Raw genomic sequence first — 6,025 nt, 5'->3', positions numbered from 1 at the left:
TGAGTGGATGGTTTCAGCTGTCATGGATGTACCAGTGGGGAATTTGAGTGCACAAAGAACGAGGGACTAGACTCCAAGCTGGAGCATTTTTCTCTGGCCCAGCTCTCTTCTAAAACTCATGTTGTTTTTCCTCTTTCAAGGGACTTCGTCAGGTTACAAGCTATATATATTTTTAAGAAACAAACTTCCTCCACGTGTTACTAATTTTAAAACTGAAAGAATTTTTAAAAAACACTGACATGTATTTATTTATTTTGCTCTTCACTGAGCTGTCCAATGGTTAAATCTCGAGTACAGGCCTCTTACTCCCAGGCAAGGGAGTGCCAACGTAGAGGTGATACAAAGTAGCTCTTCACCCACTGTGCAGTCTAGACTCAGGGAACCCAGATCCCTGACCCCTGCAGCGGACTTCCATGGGTCAGGCCCCTCTGTCTCAGGGCCCACCTTTGAGTTGCAATAATCTGTGCAGAGCAAGCAGCGAAGGAGATGCAGAAAGGTCTAGGGACTGAAGGGATTACTCTGAACCTCCCCCAAACTGATGCTTGTGGACGGAGGGGAGGATTGATTTTCAATTTATCTTTTCCTTGTCATATGAGGACATTCTAATACAGCATGTGTCCAAGTGTGCTCTCAGTTACATGAGTATTAAAAGTCTGATTCTATTTTCAGAATCCAGTGTAAATGTGAAGAAACTCCAGAGAAGTAAATAGAACTCCAGTTTTACAAAACCAATGTGAGAGTAGACTTGATTCCCATATTTCTAGTGAGGGAAATAATCAGTTCAGGCAAGGAAGAGCGAGTTAGGAGACCTGGGATTTATTCCTCACTCTGCCAGTGACCAAGTGACATTAAGCAAATCACTGTCTCTCTGTTCCTTAGTCCCGCCCTTCCCCGTAAAATGGGGGTGCTGCCTTTCTAAGGAGTGTTGAGATCATCAGAAGAAAGGCACTAATTTAGTGCGAAGTATTATTTTATGACAAGAGATACTGGGCTAAATCCAGAGGTGTAAATAAACTGCACAGCATGTAACATCAGGGGTGGATGTACTTATAGCTCATTGCTACAATTGCCCAATTTTGGTGCAGTTCCGCAGAGGTCTGATCTGCCTGCACAAAGTTAAAGCAGGCTGAAGGCAGAGGGCTACTCTAACTTACACAAATATAATAGCCACAGGGGGCCAAAAATGTAGTCTTGGATGATGTGCAAATAGAGGCATCCCAGCAACATCTCCTGTCCTCTGGCCTCACCCTATTTTTCCCTATTGTGTTAGTAGGGGATTGGGCCAAAGTGGCATATTAGTCTCTACAACAGCATTATACCACTGGAGCACCACCCTTGTGCTGAAGGCATCATCCCTAAGACTGTACACATACATAACAAAAAGATAGTCCTTGTCTCAACGAGTTTAGAATCTAAGTACAAGACAAGAGACAAATGGATACAGCAAACAGATGGGGGAACACAAGGTAATAGTGAGCTAATTATGATTGGTATACTAAACAGCACTCACAGGGTACAGAGTATGGACTTGCATCTTCAATCCTTATTCATGTGAGTAGTCCTAGTGAAGCCAATGGAGCTGCTCACCTGAGTAAAGGCTGCAGGAATGAATCATCTATGAGAACATATGAACCATCCACAGATGTTTTAAGTTTTAATTAAAACTTTTAAACTGAAACAACCTCATTATCATGGTTACATGCAGCACTATCACATTTTTTTTAAAAAAGAGACATTTGAATGTTCAGCAAATGGAGCAGTGTGAAGATGTCCATAAATGCTTTATAAAATAACAACAAAAACATTTGACTCATAAAACAAGAAGCTCAGAGGCTTCTCAGCTGGTTTGTTCTTTACCAAAGCACTTTTTTGTCAGAAGGTTTTAATTTCACCTGAGCAATGTGTGTTGTTAACAAGAGCTCAGGAGAACAAGATTTTCTGGCACTTCCAGGTTGCCTTTTAAGAATTACTGTTTTTTAGAAACAAGATTGTTTTCCTTTTTTCTCAGTTGCTAATCTCGTTTTAATTTCAGGATGGAAACATCGATTTTTTTTAAGTGTATTTGGTTCATTTCTTCTTTCTTTTTGCATGTTCCTCTCACGCTTTCTGCTTTTCATCTTCTCAATTTCCTTCATAAAGTCATTGCACAGAGCTACTACTGCAGTGATAGTGCAATTGCAGCACTCAGAAATATCGTATCCTCTAGTGTACATATAACAATGTGCATGAGGAGTAATACGGCTTTCACACAGTACTGGTCAGAACACTAGGGCTATATTTCCACTATTGTCTCATTAAGATCTGGAACCCTGCAGAAGGGTCACCAGCACACAGCTCTGGTGAGTGTGGTCTGATAGAAACAGTGTAAGCTCCTTGCAAACACTTCAGCAGTTAACTGTGTAGTTGGATTCTTACAAAAGTTTGAATACCTTGTTCCAGTCTTAAATGAGCTGGAAGTCTAAAATGCTGATGTGTATTTTCCTGGAAAATGCTAAAATGATGATGTAGATACACCCTGAGAGTTCTAGGAGCAAAACCTTGCTCGACAGAAGTTAAATGGGAGTTTTGCCATTAACTACAGTGGGGTTAGGGTTTCAACCTAAGTCACTTCTAGTGGTAATTGTCAGGAATAATTTTGCATGGATTTTCTCTGCAGTTAAACACAAGTCAGGTGTGTCTGAACCAGGGCAATAAAGACAGATACTGTAGCATTGCCTAAATTCTAACTAGAGCTTCCTTGACAGCTCAGCTTCCCTACAGCTACCTCATATACCATCTAGTGATCCAGCAAGGAACTGCAACTTGTAGTGTTTGTGACACATGAAAATAAGAACAAACTAATTTTGACAATTTAGTGCCAATTCTTACTAAAATAAAGTGTAACCTCTGTTTTAATTTTAATATCTGACATGTCCTCTGTCTGGGGACTAAAGAGTTGCCAACTCTTGTGATTTTATCATGAGTCTTGTGATATTTGGTGATTGTTTTCAGAGTCCCAGCTCCTGGAGACATGTGATTGAATTACAATCTCAGCTATTATTCAAATAAAAAGTAAGTGAAGTCGCATTATCCTTATCAATAGAAGTTGGCATCTCATTAGTGCTTGATCCAGGTCTTTTCCATTGCTGAGGGTTTCAAATGGTTTATGGTCTGTTATCAGTGTAAATGAATCCAATCCACACAGATATTTGTAAAAGTTCTTACAGGGAAAAGGATGTGGTGAGTGTTAAGCAACAGGGGTTCATAAAACAAATGTGTCAGATATACAATAAAAATATAGCTTTGGGGCTAGCAAAAACCAACCAAGGATTCCCCCCGATGCAGGGGAAACCTTGAGTGGTGCGTAGCCAGCTATACATCTCTTACTTCCCCTCACTTCCACGTAGGGAGTATGTTGAAGGTGGTGAAGTATGGCCAAGAAGGAATGGGGCAGAGTGCACAGTACTCACCCAATCTTCGGCAGGCACAGCATCTGGCTGCAGCCAGCATAATTTAGAATAGCGCTTAGAGCAGCCACTTTGACCCCTAGAGATGCACTAGAGATAATAGTAATAAATAGTGCTCCAACAGGCAAAAAAAAAAAAAATAAATAAAAAAGGCATGACCACAACATATGAACCAACCATAGGTGACAAAACACAAAAAAGAATAGCCTCAAGGGTGTATGACACTGCTTTTGTGGTGTTGTATAAGACCTATTTTACATCTTATACATAATAAACAAAATTTGCTATTAGGAAAGTTTGTTGATGAACTAGAACAAATCACCTTTTCATTCTCTTTTTCCTATCTAACTATATATGGGCCTCATCACTTTAGTCTATTTCCAGGCCAATGGTCCAGTGTAGTATTTTAGGTATCTAGTTTTGGTATAGTTTGGATATAACTATATAACCACATATAACAACATGGAATATAATGACAGGAATGTTTGTTCTGTAGTGAGGGTTGAGATATATTTTGCATCTCACAGTGAATCTTAAGGGTAGATCCACAGCTGGTGTCAATTGTCATAGCTCCATTGAAGTAAATGGAATTATGGCAATTTATACCGCCTGAGGATCTTTCCCTTAATTTTCAATTTCAGATTTTCAGCTTTTTTCCTATGAAGCTGTATGCATTAATAGTAATTTTGCTTTCATTAATTAGGTCCCTTAAGGGTCCTGACCTGCTATACTTTTTTAGGTCAAAGTCCCATCAAGTTCAATGGGAATTTGGCCTCATTTAACAACTACAGGATCAGGTTCTGGTTGAGCAAAGGATTAAGTCTATTGTTGCTAAAAAAAACCATTACCAGTAAACGTATTTATTTGTTTAATTTGCAACTATTATTTGGCTCAGGCTGACAGGAAGCACTTTATATAGCAATACAGGCTGCCACATTAACATCTCCTTGGATATAATTATGTCAAATTTTGTTGAATAGTGCTAATGATATATAGGACTTTCTCAAATCTTACAAGAGTTTGGTGATTTAAAAAAATCTTTGAATTTTTGTTTCAAACTCTTTAGTAACCTTCGGTTATCTTTCTTGATGACAGATAAGAGACAGATACTGATTTTCCCCCAGTGTCCCCATTTTCTGGTGTAAACTGGGTGTTATCTTCCAAAAAGTGTGGCCTAAAAGCTTTGTGGTCTATCAAGGTCTGACTGCATATTCTGAAGTGTATTCAAAATATTCTTAGTTATATTTGTTAAACTTTTAGTTTTGCCAAGATTTGTTAAGTGAAGGGCAAATGATTCATGACCTACTGCAGGCTATATGTTATGTGAAGTTGCACTTCCTCTTACTGGTTCAACATTTACCAGTCTTTTGTTGCAGAGAGGATGTTTGTAGAATAGACTTCTCGGTCCTATTTGACAACAGGAACTAAACACAGTATCCTACATTTTTATTGTCTCATTGGTGTGAATAGGATCAACTGAATTTTACACCCATTTAGAAAAAGTGTGGCTGACCTTTGCATGAATTTCTCCACCCTCACTATATGGCTATCACCTTCCACTCCAAAGATGGTAGTACTTCAATGGTACTGTATGCATAGAGTTTGTAAGGTGCGGTCATTTGGGTTGAATGGTCCCATGTCTACACTGGAAAAACTAATCCCCAAATTCTCACTAGTTCTAACTTTTGATTCAGGTGATGTGATGTTAAAGCTGGTCTACACAGTCTACAAAGGGTACTGGTGGCTGGAAGGTTTTGCCACAAATTTAGTTAAATCTGCTGAAAAAACAGTCTAATTGGTTTAAAAAAAAAAGTTCAAGATGCTGGAGTCTTGCATACATTGGCTCCCACCATATTCACTAGTTCAGCTGAACTAGTGTCAGATCTGATGGGAATTATTTTGATAAATTTCTCCAGTTCAGGCAAGGCTTTAGAGCCACAAACAGAAGTGGGCTAAAAATTCAAAGTCTGGATCTGAACCTCTCCCAAGCACAGGGTTGTTCAGATGTGGTGACAAATCAGCCTAAAGACTGAGTATGGTGGCTGAGAAGCTCAGATTCAGAACAGAATATCTCAAAATTTTAGATGTTTGGATCCGTGGTCTGGTCCAGACTCACAACTTCAGCATAAAATATTGTAACAAATCAGTTGCTACTTAGGAAATCTCCCATGGGAGTTGTGGCTGCCTAATGTATGCTGCATGCCAAAGCTGCTGAGAACTTCAGGGAGGCAATGGGAACAGAACTCATTTCCTTCTGCTGCAAAAATAGTACTTAAGCTAAAGGCAAGTTCCCTTTTGTAGTCAGCATTGCAGGACAGTATGGTATGGCAGAGGGCTCCTGATCCCATCCTGCCAAGTAGTACTGTACAAACACACACATGTGCTTACCAGTTCAGTAGTGTTATGATTGGTACAACCTCGTGTTCAAAAATCATGTGCTCCACTAATCTTGACTGTGGTTTAAAAAGAATGAGATTTTAAAACATAGTACATATGGGTACTTTTTATTTGGTTGTGGGGCTGTTATTGTGCTCTCAGGTTGTGTTTTGAAGCTATTCTCTGGCTAGAAATTTACCTCT

Source organism: Terrapene carolina, unplaced genomic scaffold, assembly GCF_002925995.2.
Source record: "Terrapene carolina triunguis isolate 2854851 unplaced genomic scaffold, T_m_triunguis-2.0 Scaffold85, whole genome shotgun sequence".
NCBI lineage: Eukaryota > Metazoa > Chordata > Testudines > Emydidae > Terrapene > Terrapene triunguis.
This window is presented reverse-complemented; position numbering follows the sequence as displayed.